Source organism: Bombina bombina, chromosome 4 (assembly GCF_027579735.1).
Source record: "Bombina bombina isolate aBomBom1 chromosome 4, aBomBom1.pri, whole genome shotgun sequence".
In the NCBI taxonomy this organism is placed as follows: Eukaryota; Metazoa; Chordata; class Amphibia; order Anura; family Bombinatoridae; genus Bombina; species Bombina bombina.
The window spans coordinates 1,096,304,644-1,096,320,891 of record NC_069502.1 but is presented as its reverse complement, the minus strand read 5'-3'; positions in this window follow the sequence as shown (position 1 = coordinate 1,096,320,891).

Below are 16,248 nucleotides of genomic sequence, written 5' to 3'. Positions count from 1 at the left end.
CGATGCTGATAAGGCTGTTTCTGGTGGTGATGGTAACCACAACTCTTTCTCTTCCTCTTCACGTTCATCTACGGCCTGATCCAGCACTCTTCGCAGGGCACGCTCCAGGAAGAAAACAAATGGTATGATGTTGCTGATGGTGCCTTCGGTGTGACTGACTAGGTTTGTCACCTCCTCAAAAGGACGCATGAGCATACAGGCATTGCGCATGAGCGTCCAGTAACGTGGCAAAAAAATTCCCAGCTCCGCAGAGGCTGTACTAGCACCCCGGTCATACAAATAGTCGTTAACGGCTTTTTCTTGTTGGAGCAGGCGGTCGAATATTAGGAGTGTTGAATTCCAACGTGTCGGGCTGTCGCAAATCAAGCACCTCACTGGCATTTTGTTTCGCCGCTGGATATCTGAAAAGTGCGCCATGGCCGTGTAGGAATGCCTGAAATGGCCACACACCTTCCTGGCCTGCTTCAGGACGTCCTGTAAGCCTGGGTACTTATGCACAAAGCGTTGTACTATCAGATTACACACATGTGCCATGCACAGCACATGTGTCAACTTGCCCAAATTCAATGCCGCCAAAAAATTTCTTCCGTTGTCACAAACCCCTTTGCCAATCTCCAGTTGGTGCGGAGTCAGCCACTGATCCACCTGTGCGTTCAGGGAGGACAGGAGTGCTGGTCCGGTGTGACTCTCTGCTTTCAGGCAAGACAACCCCAAGACGGCGTGACACTGCCGTATCCGGGATGTGGAATAGTACCTGGGGAGCTGGGGGGTGACGTTGATGTGGAGCAAGATGCAGCAGCAGAAGAGGACTCAAGCCGAGGAGGTTATGGAAGAGGATGGAGTAATGGGAGTAGAGGAGGTGGCAGCAGGCCTGCCTGCAAGTCGTGGCGGTGTCACCAACTCCTCTGCAGAGCCACGCATTCCATGCTTGGCAGCCGTCAGCAGGTTTACCCAATGCGCAGTGTAGGTGATATACCTGTCCTGACCATGCTTTGCAGACCAGGTATCAGTGGTCAGATGGACCCTTGCCCCAACACTGTGTGCCAGACATGCCATTACTTCCTTTTGCACAATCGAGTACAGGTTGGGGATTGCCTTTTGTGCAAAGAAATTTCGGCCGGGTACCTTCCACTTCGGTGTCCCAATAGCTACAAATTTTTGGAACACCTCAGACTCCACCAGCTTGTATGGTAAAAGCTGGCGGGCTAAGAGTTCAGACAAGCCGGCTGTCAGATGCCGGGCAAGGGGGTGACTTTGTGACATTGGCTTCTTACGCTCAAACATGTCCTTGACAGACACCTGACTGTGGGCAGATGAGCAGGAACTGTTCAAGGCGAGAGAGGGAGTGGCGGATGGTTGAGAGGGGGCAAGGAGGACAGCAGTGGTTGACGTGGCTGAAGATGCTGGACCAGGAGGAGGATGGCAGCTTTGAGTTTGTGTGCTGCTTGTACTCATGTGTTGATACCATAGGCGTTTGTAATGGGCGATCATGTGCCTTCGCAAATCAGTTGTACCTAGGTGGGTGTTGGACTTCCCACTACTCAGTTTCTTTTGGCACAGGTTGCAAATGGCATCGCTGTTGTCAGAGGCAGACACACAAAAAAATGCCACACTGCTGAGCTCTGCAATGACGGCATTCTGGTGGTGGCAACAGCATGTGTTGATTGGCGTGCTGTCTGGCTGACCCCGGGTGCCGATGCATGCTGTCTGACTGTGCCACTAGCTCCTTGCGACGACCTCCCCCTGCTTCCAACTCGTCTCCTCCTCCTCTCTGTCTCCCCATCTGAACTTTCCCCCTGTTCTTCTTCTCTGCTAGCGGGCACCCACGTGGCATCCACAGACGCATCGTCATTATCAACCGCTTCACTTGTATCTGAAAACTCAGCAAAGGAAGCAGCAGCGGGTACAACATCATCATTATCACACCGTACGTCCATGTGTGTAATGCTGCCTGACTGAGACATATCCCTGTTATCTACATCCTCTGGCAATAATGGTTGCGCATCACTCATTTCTTTCAACTGATGTGTAAATAACTCCTCTGACAGATCAAGTGAAGCGGCTGTGTACTAGTGTTGGTGGTGGCGGCAGGCAGGCGAGGGTTAACTTGAGAGGTGCCCGAAGCTAAGCTGGAGGAGGATGGTGCGTCAAGGTTCTGAGCGGAAGCTGTAGAAGATTGGGTGTCCTGTGTTAGCCAGTCAATTATGTCCTCAGAACTTTTCGAGTTCAGGGTACGTGGCCTCTGAACACTGGGCATTATTCTAGGGCCAAAGGGAATCACAGCACCACGACGGCTCCTGCGGGGTGGCCTGCCTCTGCCTGGTATTATGCGTGCAAGCTACTGTGACAACAGATATGAGTTGCTCTGTACACTGGCAGAAGTTGGCAGAGTAGACGCTGTAGGCCTGACACACACGCTTGCAGACAACTAACTGCTATTTAATCTATTACAGTCAAAATTGTATTTTTTTTTTTTTAAATGTACACTACTGATACACCAGATATGAGTTGCACTGGTGTGACACTGTGCCCTGGCAGGCCCCAGTGGCGTCACTAGGGTTGGTGTCACCCGGTGCGGTAAGTCATGGTGTCACCCCCCCCCCCCCCAGAAAGCAGACAAACACAAAAACACAGGCAAACACACATACAAACACTCAGACACACTTAAAAACATACTCAGATGCACACACAAACACTCGGAAACACACTCAGACACACACACAAAAACACACACACAAAAACACTGAGACACACAAAAACTCAGGCACACACATACAAAATATGTAAACTGCACTGCATTAATTATGAAGCTCATGCCTAGAGCTGCTCCCTGGCTCAGCAGAACATCAAATGAAAGATAAACAGAGCACTCTAAAATAAATCACTGAAGAAAAGATTTAGCCGCGCAAACTATGAAAATTCTGCTCTCTGACTCTGTTCTAAGCCTGTCAGTGCACAGCCCTGGGCCGCATGTCACTGAGCAGTGAGCACAGATAGGCAGGCAGGTTTAGGCTAGCAGCGCAACTTTGCAAGCCCCACGGCACACCCACAACATTCATAGTGAAATTGGGCAGGGGAGGAGCAAAGTACAAACAAGCAAAAGCCGCCGGGAAAACTATTTGTTGAAATTGCAGCACTGGCTCAAGGGGCAAAAAAATTGTGTGTCTACAACTTCCCAAGTCCCACTAATGTTCACAAATTCCAGCCTCTAATAAAATAATCTATGCATCTCAACATTGTATTTCTTTGAATTTCAATAAAATTTAAAAAAAAAAAAAAAAAAAAAATTTTTTTTTTTTTTTTTTTTTTGGTGTCACCCCCTGGAGGGTGTCACCCGGGTGCGGCCCGCCCCCCCCCGCCCCCCCCCTAGTGACGCCACTGGCAGGCCCTGAAACGCACACGTGTGAAGGAAACTGACTGCTATTATTTCACAGTCAAATTTCTAGTTTTTTTTAAATGTACACTACTGTTACACCAGATATGAGTTGCACTGATATGACACTGTCCCCTGGCAGGCCCTGAAACGCACACGTGTGAAGGAAACTGACTGCTATTATTTCACATTCAAAAAAGTGTTTTTTTTTTTAAATGTACACTACTGTTACACCAGATATGAGTTGCACTGGTGTGACACTGTGCCCTGGAAGGCCCTGAAACGCACACGTGTGAAGGACACTGACTGCTATTATTTCACAGTCAAATTTCTAGTTTTTTTTTAATGTACACTACTGTTACACCAGATATGAGTTGCACTGGTGTGACACTGTGCCCTGGCAGGCCCTGAAATGCACACGTGTGAAGGAAACTGACTGCTATTATTTCACAGTCAAATTTCTAGTTTTTTTTTTAATGTACACTACTGTTACACCAGATATGAGTTGCACTGGTGTGACACTGTGCCCTGGCAGGCCCTGAAACGCACACGTGTGAAGGAAACTGACTGCTATTATTTCACAGTCAAATTTCTAGTTTTTTTTTTAATGTACACTACTGTTACACCAGATATGAGTTGCATTGATGTGACACTGTGCCCTGGCAGGCCCTGAAACGCACAGGTGTGAAGGAAACTGACTGCTATTATTTCACAGTCAAATAAGTGTTGTTTTTTTTAAATGTACACTACTGTTACACCAGATATGAGTTGCACTGGTGTGACACTGTGCCCTGGCAGGCCCTGAAACGCACACGTGTGAAGGAAACTGACTGCTATTATTTCACAGTCAAATTTCTAGTTTTTTTTTTTTTATGTACACTACTGTTACACCAGATATAAGTTGCACTGGTGTGACACTGTGCCCTGGCAGGCCCTGAAACGCACACGTGTGAAGGAAACTGACTGCTATTATTTCACAGTCAAATTTCTAGTTTTTTTTTTTAATGTACACTACTGTTACACCAGATATGAGTTGCACTGGTGTGACACTGTGCCCTGGCAGGCCCTGAAATGCATACGTGTGAAGGAAACTGACTGCTATTATTTCACAGTCAAATAAAAATTTTTTTTTTAAATGTACACTACTGTTACACCAGATATGAGTTGCACTGGTGTGACACTGTGCCCTGGCAGGCCCTGAAACGCACACGTGTGAAGGAAACTGACTGCTATTATTTCACAGTCAAATTTCTAGTTTTTTTTAAATGTACATTACTGTTACACCAGATATGAGTTGCACTGGTATGACACTGTCCCCTGGCAGGCCCTGACACGCACACGTGTGAAGGAAACTGACTGCTATTATTTCACATTCAAAAAAGTGTTGTTTTTTTTTAAATGTACACTACTGTTACACCAGATATGAGTTGCACTGGTGTGACACTGTGCTCTGGCAGGCCCTGAAACGCACACGTGTGAAGGAAACTGACTGCTATTATTTCACAGTCAAAAAGTGTTGTTTTTTTTAAATGTACACTACTGTTACACCAGATATGAGTTGCACTGGTGTGACACTGTGCCCTGGCAGGCCCTGAAACGCACACGTGTGAAGGAAACTGACTGCTATTATTTAACACAGTCAAAAAAGTGTTGTTTTTTTTAAATCTACACTACTGTTACACCAGATATGAGTTGCACTGGGGTGACACTGTGCCCTGGCAGGCCCTGAAACGCACACGTGTGAAGGAAACTGACTGCTATTATTTAACACAGTCAAATTTCTAGTTTTTGTTTATCTCTCATGGGTATCTGCATTTTATCTCTCATGGTTATCTGCATTTTATCTCTCATGGGTATCTGCATGTTATATCTCATGGGTATCTGCATGTTATCTCTCATTGGTATCTGCATGTTATATCTCATTGGGTATCTGCATGTTATCTCTCATGGGTATCTGCATGTTATCTCTCATGGGTATCTGCATGTTATCTCTCATGGGCATCTGCATGTTATCTCTCATGGGTATCTGCATGTTATCTCTCATTGGTATCTGCATGTTATCTCTCATGGACATCTGCATGTTATCTCTCATGGGCATCTGCATGTTATATCTCATGGGTATCTGCATGTTATCTCTCATGGGTATCTGCATGTTATCTCTCATGGGTATCTGCATGTTATATCTCATGGGTATCTGCATGTTAACTCTCATGGGTATCTGCATGTTATCTCTCATGGGCATCTGCATGTTATCTCTCATGGGCATCTGCATGTTATATCTCATTGGTATCTGCATGTTATCTCTCATGGGTATCTGCATGTTATCTCTCATTGGTATCTGCATGTTATCTCTCATTGGTATCTGCATGTTATCTCTCATGGGTATCTGCATGTTATCTCTCATGGGTATCTGCATGTTATCTCTCATTGGTATCTGCATGTTATCTCTCATGGGAATCTGCATGTTATCTCTCATTGGTATCTGCATGTTATCTCTCATTGGTATCTGCATGTTATCTCTCATGGGTATCTGCATGTTATCTCTCATGGGTATCTGCATGTTATCTCTCATGGGTATCTGCATGTTATCTCTCATGGGTATCTGCATGTTATATCTCATGGGTATCTGCATGTTATCTCTCATGGGCATCTGCATGTTATCTCTCATGGGTATCTGCATGTTATCTTTCATGGGTATCTGCATTTTATCTCTCATGGGCATCTGCATGTTATATCTCATGGGTATCTGCATGTTATCTCTCATGGGTATCTGCATGTTATCTCTCATTGGTATCTGCATGTTATCTCTCATGGGTATCTGCATGTTATCTCTCATGGGTATCTGCATGTTATCTCTCATGGGTATCTGCATGTTATATCTCATGGGTATCTGCATGTTATCTCTCATTGGTATCTGCATGTTATCTCTCATGGGTATCTGCATGTTATCTCTCATTGGTATCTGCATGTTATCTCTCATGGGTATCTGCAGCTCTCATTGGCATCTGCATTTTATCTCTCATGGGTATCTGCATGTTATCTCTCATGGGCATCTGCATGTTATCTCTCATGGGTATCTGCATGTTATCTCTCATTGGTATCTGCATGTTATCTCTCATGGGTATCTGCATGTTATCTCTCATGGGTTTCTGCATGTTATCTCTCATGGGTATCTGCATGTTATCTCTCATGGGTTTCTGCATGTTATCTCTCATGGGCATCTGCATGTTATCTCTCATGGGTAACTGCATGTTATCTCTCATGGGTATCTGCATGTTATCTCTCATGGGTTTCTGCATGTTATCTCTCATGGGTAACTGCATGTTATCTCTCATTGGTATCTGCATGTTATCTCTCATGGGTATCTGCATGTTATCTCTCATGGGTTTCTGCATGTTATCTCTCATGGGTATCTGCATGTTATATCTCATTGGTATCTGCATGTTATCTCTCATGGGTATCTGCATGTTATCTCTCATGGGTATCTGCATTTTATCTCTCATTGGTATCTGCATGTTATCTCTCATGGGTATCTGCATGTTATCTCTCATGGGTATCTGCATGTTATCTCTCATGGGTATCTGCATGTTATATCTCATGGGTATCTGCCTTTTATCTCTCATGGGTATCTGCATGTTATATCTCATTGGTATCTGCATGTTATCTCTCATTGGTATCTGCATGTTATATCTCATGGGTATCTGCATGTTATATCTCATTGGTATCTGCATTTTATCTCTCATTGGTATCTGCATGTTATCTCTCATTGGTATCTGCATTTTATCTCTCATGGGCATCTGCATGTTATCTCTCATGGGTATCTGCATGTTATCTCTCATGGGCATCTGCATGTTATCTCTCATGGGTATCTGCATGTTATCTCTCATGGGTATCTGCATGTTATCTCTCATGGGTATCTGCATGTTATCTCTCATTGGTATCTGCATGTTATCTCTCATTGGTATCTGCATTCTATCTCTCATTGGTATCTGCATGTTTTCTCTCATGGGTATCTGCATTTTATCTCTCATTGGTATCTGCATGTTATCTCTCATGGGTATCTGCATGTTATCTCTCATTGGTATCTGCATGTTATCTCTCATGGGTATCTGCATGTTATATCTCATGGGTATCTGCATTTTATCTCTCATTGGTATCTGCATGTTATCTCTCATGGGTATCTGCATTCTATCTCTCATGGGTATCTGCATGTTATATCTCATGGGCATCTGCATGTTATCTCTCATTGGTATCTGCATGTTATCTCTCATGGGTATCTGCATGTTATCTCTCATGGGTATCTGCATGTTATATCTCATTGGTATCTGCATGTTATCTCTCATGGGTATCTGCATGTTATCTCTCATGGGTATCTGCATTTTATCTCTCATTGGTATCTGCATGTTATCTCTCATGGGTATCTGCATGTTATCTCTCATGGGTATCTGCATGTTATATCTCATGGGTATCTGCATGTTATATCTCATTGGTATCTGCATGTTATCTCTCATGGGTATCTGCATGTTATCTCTCATGGGTATCTGCATGTTATATCTCATGGGTATCTGCCTTTTTTCTCTCATGGGTATCTGCATGTTATCTCTCATTGGTATCTGCATGTTATATCTCATTGGTATCTGCATGTTATCTCTCATTGGTATCTGCATGTTATCTCTCATTGGTATCTGCATGTCATCTCTCATGGGTATCTGCATGTTATCTCTCATGGGTATCTGCATTTTATCTCTCATTGGTATCTGCATGTTATCTCTCATGGGTATCTGCATGTTATCTCTCATGGGTATCTGCATGTTATATCTCATGGGTATCTGCATGTTATATCTCATTGGTATCTGCATGTTATCTCTCATGGGTATCTGCATGTTATCTCTCATGGGTATCTGCATGTTATATCTCATGGGTATCTGCCTTTTATCTCTCATGGGTATCTGCATGTTATCTCTCATGGGTATCTGCATGTTATCTCTCATTGGTATCTGCATGTTATATCTCATTGGTATCTGCATGTTATCTCTCATGGGTATCTGACATGTTATCTCTCATCTGGTATCTGCATGTTCATCTCTCATGGGTATCTGCATGTTATCTCTCATGGGTATCTGCATTTTATCTCTCATTGGTATCTGCATGTTAGCTCTCTATGGGTATCTGCATGTTATATCTCATAGGGTATCTGCATGTTATCTCTCATGGGTATCTGCATGTTATATCTCATGGGTATCTGCCTTTTATCTCTCATGGGTATCTGCATGTTATCTCTCATGGGTATCTGCATGTTATCTCTCATTGGTATCTGCATTTTATCTCTCATTGGTATCTGCATGTTATCTCTCATTGGTATCTGCATTTTATCTCTCATGGGCATCTGCATGTTATCTCTCATGGGTATCTGCATGTTATCTCTCATGGGCATCTGCATGTTATCTCTCATGGGTATCTGCATGTTATCTCTCATGGGTATCTGCATTTTATCTCTCATTGGTATCTGCATGTTATCTCTCATGGGTATCTGCATGTTATCTCTCATTGGTATCTGCATGTTATCTCTCATTGGTATCTGCATTCTATCTCTCATTGGTATCTGCATGTTTTCTCTCATGGGTATCTGCATTTTATCTCTCATTGGTATCTGCATGTTATCTCTCATGGGTATCTGCATGTTATCTCTCATTGGTATCTGCATGTTATCTCTCATGGGTATCTGCATGTTATATCTCATGGGTATCTGCATTTTATCTCTCATTGGTATCTGCATGTTATCTCTCATGGGTATCTGCATTCTATCTCTCATGGGTATCTGCATGTTATATCTCATGGGCATCTGCATGTTATCTCTCATTGGTATCTGCATGTTATCTCTCATGGGTATCTGCATGTTATCTCTCATGGGTATCTGCATGTTATATCTCATTGGTATCTGCATGTTATCTCTCATGGGTATCTGCATGTTATCTCTCATGGGTATCTGCATTTTATCTCTCATTGGTATCTGCATGTTATCTCTCATGGGTATCTGCATGTTATCTCTCATGGGTATCTGCATGTTATATCTCATGGGTATCTGCATGTTATATCTCATTGGTATCTGCATGTTATCTCTCATGGGTATCTGCATGTTATCTCTCATGGGTATCTGCATGTTATATCTCATGGGTATCTGCCTTTTATCTCTCATGGGTATCTGCATGTTATCTCTCATGGGTATCTGCATGTTATCTCTCATTGGTATCTGCATGTTATATCTCATTGGTATCTGCATGTTATCTCTCATGGGTATCTGCATGTTATCTCTCATTGGTATCTGCATGTCATCTCTCATGGGTATCTGCATGTTATCTCTCATGGGTATCTGCATTTTATCTCTCATTGGTATCTGCATGTTATCTCTCATGGGTATCTGCATGTTATATCTCATGGGTATCTGCATGTTATCTCTCATGGGTATCTGCATGTTATATCTCATGGGTATCTGCCTTTTTTCTCTCATGGGTATCTGCATGTTATCTCTCATGGGTATCTGCATGTTATCTCTCATTGGTATCTGCATGTTATATCTCATTGGTATCTGCATGTTATCTCTCATGGGTATCTGCATGTTATCTCTCATTGGTATCTGCATGTCATCTCTCATGGGTATCTGCATGTTATCTCTCATGGGTATCTGCATTTTATCTCTCATTGGTATCTGCATGTTATCTCTCATGGGTATCTGCATGTTATATCTCATGGGTATCTGCATGTTATCTCTCATGGGTATCTGCATGTTATATCTCATGGGTATCTGCATGTTATATCTCATGGGTATCTGCATGTTATCTCTCATGGGAATCTGCATTTTATCTCTCATTGGTATCTGCATGTTATCTCTCATTGGTATCTGCATGTTATCTCTCATGGGTATCTGCATGTTATCTCTCATTGGCATCTGCATGTTATCTCTCATGGGTATCTGCATGTTATCTCTCATGGGCATCTGCATGTTATCTCTCATTGGTATCTGCATGTTATATCTCATGGGTATCTGCATGTTATATCTCATTGGTATCTGCATGTTATCTCTCATGGGTATCTGCATGTTATATCTCATGGGTATCTGCATTTTATCTCTCATTGGTATCTGCATGTTATCTCTCATTGGTATCTGCATTTTATCTCTCATTGGTATCTGCATGTTATCTCTCATTGGTATCTGCATTCTATCTCTCATTGGTATCTGCATGTTATATCTCATTGGTATCTGCATGTTATATCTCATTGGTATCTGCATGTTATCTCTCATGGGTATCTGCATGTTATATCTCATGGGTATCTGCATTTTATCTCTCATTGGTATCTGCATGTTATCTCTCATTGGTATCTGCATGTTATCTCTCATGGGTATCTGCATGTTATCTCTCATGGGCATCTGCATGTTATCTCTCATGGGTATCTGCATGTTATCTCTCATGGGTATCTGCATTTTATCTCTCATTGGTATCTGCATGTTATCTCTCATGGGCATCTGCATGTCATCTCTCATGGGTATCTGCATGTTATCTCTCATGGGTATCTGCATGTTATCTCTCATTGGTATCTGCATGTTATCTCTCATGGGTATCTGCATGTTATCTCTCATGGGCATCTGCATGTTATCTCTCATTGGTATCTGCATGTTATATCTCATGGGTATCTGCATGTTATATCTCATTGGTATCTGCATGTTATCTCTCATGGGTATCTGCATGTTATATCTCATGGGTATCTGCATTTTATCTCTCATTGGTATCTGCATGTTATCTCTCATTGGTATCTGCATTTTATCTCTCATTGGTATCTGCATGTTATCTCTCATTGGTATCTGCATTCTATCTCTCATTGGTATCTGCATGTTATATCTCATTGGTATCTGCATGTTATATCTCATTGGTATCTGCATGTTATCTCTCATGGGTATCTGCATGTTATATCTCATGGGTATCTGCATTTTATCTCTCATTGGTATCTGCATGTTATCTCTCATTGGTATCTGCATGTTATCTCTCATGGGTATCTGCATGTTATCTCTCATGGGCATCTGCATGTTATCTCTCATGGGTATCTGCATGTTATCTCTCATGGGTATCTGGATTTTATCTCTCATTGGTATCTGCATGTTATCTCTCATGGGCATCTGCATGTCATCTCTCATGGGTATCTGCATGTTATCTCTCATGGGTATCTGCATGTTATCTCTCATTGGTATCTGCATGTTATCTCTCATGGGTATCTGCATGTTATCTCTCATGGGTATCTGCATGTTATCTCTCATTGGTATCTGCATGTTATCTCTCATGGGTATCTGCATGTTATCTCTCATGGGTATCTGCATGTTATATCTCATGGGTATCTGCATGTTATCTCTCATGGGCATCTGCATGTTATCTCTCATGGGTATCTGCATGTTATATCTCATGGGTATCTGCATGTTATCTCTCATGGGCATCTGCATGTTATCTCTCATGGGTATCTGCATGTTATCTCTCATGGGTATCTGCATTTTATCTCTCATTGGTATCTGCATGTTATCTCTCATGGGCATCTGCATGTTATCTCTCATGGGTATCTGCATGTTATCTCTCATGGGTATCTGCATGTTAATCTCTCATTGGTATCTGCATGTTATCTCTCTATGGGTATCTGCATGTTATCTCTCATGGGTATCTGCATGTTATCTCTCATTGGTATCTGCATGTTATCTCTCATGGGGTATCTGCATGTTATCTCCTCCATTGGTTCTGCAAGTTATTCTCCATGGGTATCTGCATGTTATCTCTCATGGGTACTCTGCATGTTATCTCTCATGGGTATCTGCATGTTATATCTCATGGGTATCTGCATGTTATCTCTCATGGGTATCTGCATGTTATATCTCATGGGTATCTGCATGTTATATCTCATGGGTATGCTGCATGTTATCTCTCATGGGAATCTGCGATGTTATCTCTCATTGGTATCTGCATGTTCATCTCTCATAGGGATCTGCATGTTATCTCTCATGGGTTCCTGCCATGTCTATCTCTCATTGGCAACTGCATGTTATCTCGCATGGGTATCTGCATGTTATCTCTCTATGGGGCATCTGCATGTTATCTCCTCAATGGTATCTGCATGTTATATCTCATGGGTATCTGCATGTTATATCTCATTGGTATCTGCATGTTATCTCTCATCGGGTATCTGCATGTTATATCTCATGGGTATCTGCATTTTATCTCTCATTGGTATCTGCCATGTTATCTCTCATTGGTATCCTGCATTTTATCCTCTCGATTGGTATCTGCATGTTATTCTCTCATTGGTTCTGCAGTCTATTCTCTCATTTGGTATCTGCATGTTATATCTCATTGGTATCTGCATGTTATCTCGCATGGGTATCTGCAGGTTATATCTCATGGGTATCTGCATTTTATCTCTCATTGGTATCTGCATGTTAATCTCTCCATTGGTATCTGCATGTTATCTCTCATGGGTATCTGCATGTTATCTCTCTATGGGCATCTGCATGTTATCTCTCATGGGTATCTGCATGTTATCTCTCATTGGTTTCTGCATGTTATACTCTCATGGGTATCTGCATGTATCTCTCATGGGTATCTGCATGTTATCTCTCATTGGAATCTGCATGTTATCTCTCATGGGTATCTGCATGTTATCTCTCATGGGTATCTGCATGTTATATCTCATGGGTATCTGCATGTTATCCCTCATGGGCATCTGCATGTTATCTCTCATGGGTATCTGCATGTTATATCTCATGGGTATCTGCATGTTATCTCTCATGGGCATCTGCATGTTATCTCTCATGGGTATCTGCATGTTATCTCTCATGGGTATCTGCATTTTATCTCTCATTGGTATCTGCATGTTATCTCTCATGGGCATCTGCATGTTATCTCTCATGGGTATCTGCATGTTATCTCTCATGGGGATCTGCATGTTATCTCTCATGGGTATCTGCATGTTATCTCTCATTGGTATCTGCATGTTATCTCTCATGGGTATCTGCATGTTATATCTCATGGGTATCTGCCTTTTATCTCTCATGGGTATCTGCATGTTATCTCTCATTGGTATCTGCATGTTATCTCTCATGGGTATCTGCATGTTATCTCTCATGGGTATCTGCATGTTATCTCTCATTGGTATCTGCATGTTATCTCTCATGGGTATCTGCATGTTATCTCTCATGGGTATCTGCATGTTATCTCTCATTGGTATCTGCATGTTATCTCTCATGGGTATCTGCATGTTATCTCTCATTGGTTTCTGCATGTTATCTCTCATGGGTATCTGCATGTTATCTCTCATGGTATCTGCATGTTATCTCTCATGGGTATCTGCATGTTATCTCTCATGGGTATCTGCATGTTATCTCTCATGGGTATCTGCATGTTATCTCTCATGGGTATCTGCATGTTATCTCTCATGGGTATCTGCATGTTATATCTCATTGTATCTGCATGTTATCTCTCATGGGTATCTGCATGTTATATCTCATGGGTAACTGCATGTTTTCTCTCATTGGTATCTGCATTTTATCTCTCATTGGTATCTGCATGTTATCTCTCATTGGTATCTGCATGTTATCTCTCATGGGTATCTGCATGTTATCTCTCATGGGTATCTGCATGTTATCTCTCATGGGTATCTGCATGTTATCTCTCATGGGTATCTGCATGTTATATCTCATGGGTAACTGCATGTTATATATCATGGGTATCTGCATGTTATATCTCATTGGTATCTGCATGTTATCTCTCATGGGTATCTGCATGTTATATCTCATGGGTAACTGCATGTTATCTCTCATGGGTATCTGCATGTTATCTCTCATGGGTATCTGCATGTTATCTCTCATTGGTATCTGCATTTTATCTCTCATGGGCATAGTTGCCAACATTTCAAAAAAATTTCCAGGGACACTTTGCAGCAGAGCAAGCAAGCGGGGTACTGGAGTATTGACGACCTACTGTTCAACTGCTCCGCCCACTCAGTTCTGCAATCAAAACACACCCATTTGAAAGTAATAGTATAATTTAGACTTATCCAAAGTTTATTATACAGATTACAGCACCAAGCTCTTACACCTACCCAGTCTCTGGAACACATTCTGGGCATATGGTTATTTTTACAACCCAGCATCAAAATTAGAAAGACAAATAATATGTGAACCCATTCAATAATAATAATATTCCATTAGGAATGAAATTATATTTAAATAATCCACTATATCGTTTTATCCTCTATCTATCATATATGTATGTGTGGATATATATATATATATATATATATATATATATATACACACACACACACAAAAACAACAAATGTTGTGCAAAAGAGCAGTGGCGTCACTAGGGGGGGGCGGGGGGGGGCGGGGCCGCACCCGGGTGACACCCTCCAGGGGGTGACACCAAAAAAAAAAAAAAAAAAAAATTTTTTATTTTTTTTTTTTTTAAATTTTATTGAAATTCAAAGAAATACAATGTTGAGATGCATAGATTATTTTATTAGAGGCTGGAATTTGTGAACATTAGTGGGACTTGGGAAGTTGTAGACACAACAATTTTTTTGCCCCCTTGAGCCAGTGCTGCAATTTCAACAAATAGTTTTCCCGGCGGCTTTTGCTTGTTTGTACTTTGCTCCTCCCCTGCCCAATTTCACTATGAATGTTGTGGGTGTGCCGTGGGGCTTGCAAAGTTGCGCTGCTAGCCTAAACCTGCCTGCCTATCTGTGCTCACTGCTCAGTGACATGCGGCCCAGGGCTGTGCACTGACAGGCTTAGAACAGAGTCAGAGAGCAGAATTTTCATAGTTTGCGCGGCTAAATCTTTTCTTCAGTGATTTATTTTAGAGTGCTCTGTTTATCTTTCATTTGATGTTCTGCTGAGCCAGGGAGCAGCTCTAGGCATGAGCTTCATAATTAATGCAGTGCAGTTTACATATATTTTGTATGTGTGTGCCTGAGTTTTTGTGTGTCTCAGTGTTTTTGTGTGTGTGTTTTTGTGTGTGTGTCTGAGTGTGTTTCGAGTGTTTGTGTGTGCATCTGAGTATGTTTTTAAGTGTGTCTGAGTGTTTGTATGTGTGTTTGCCTGTGTTTTTGTGTTTGTCTGCTTTCTGGGGGGGGGGGGGGTGACACCATGACTTACCGCACCGGGTGACACCAACCCTAGTGACGCCACTGCAAAAGAGATTTTCAGGGACATTTCCAGGGACAAAAAAAATCCAGGGACATACAACAAAATCCAGGGACTGTCCCTGGAAATCAGGGACTGTTGGCAACTATGCATGGGTATCTGCATGTTATCTCTCATGGGTATCTGCATGTTATATCTCATTGGTATCTGCATGTTATCTCTCATGGGTATCTGCATGTTATCTCTCATGGGTATCTGCATGTTATCTCTCATGGGCATCTGCATGTTATCTCTCATGGGTATCTGCATGTTATCTCTCATGGGTATCTGCATGTTATCTCTCATGGGTATCTGCATGTTATCTCTCATGGGTTTCTGCATGTTATCTCTCATGGGTATCTGCATGTTATCTCTCATGGGTATCTGCATGTTATATCTCATGGGTAACTGCATGTTATCTCTCATGGGTATCTGCATGTTATCTCTCATGGGTATCTGCATGTTATCTCTCATTGGTATCTGCATGTTATATCTCATTGGTATCTGCATGTTATCTCTCATGGGTATCTGCATGTTATCTCTCATTGGTATCTGCATGTTATCTCTCATGGGTATCTGCATGTTATCTCTCATGGGTATCTGCATTTTATCTCTCATTGGTATCTGCATGTTATCTCTCATGGGTATCTGCATGTTATAT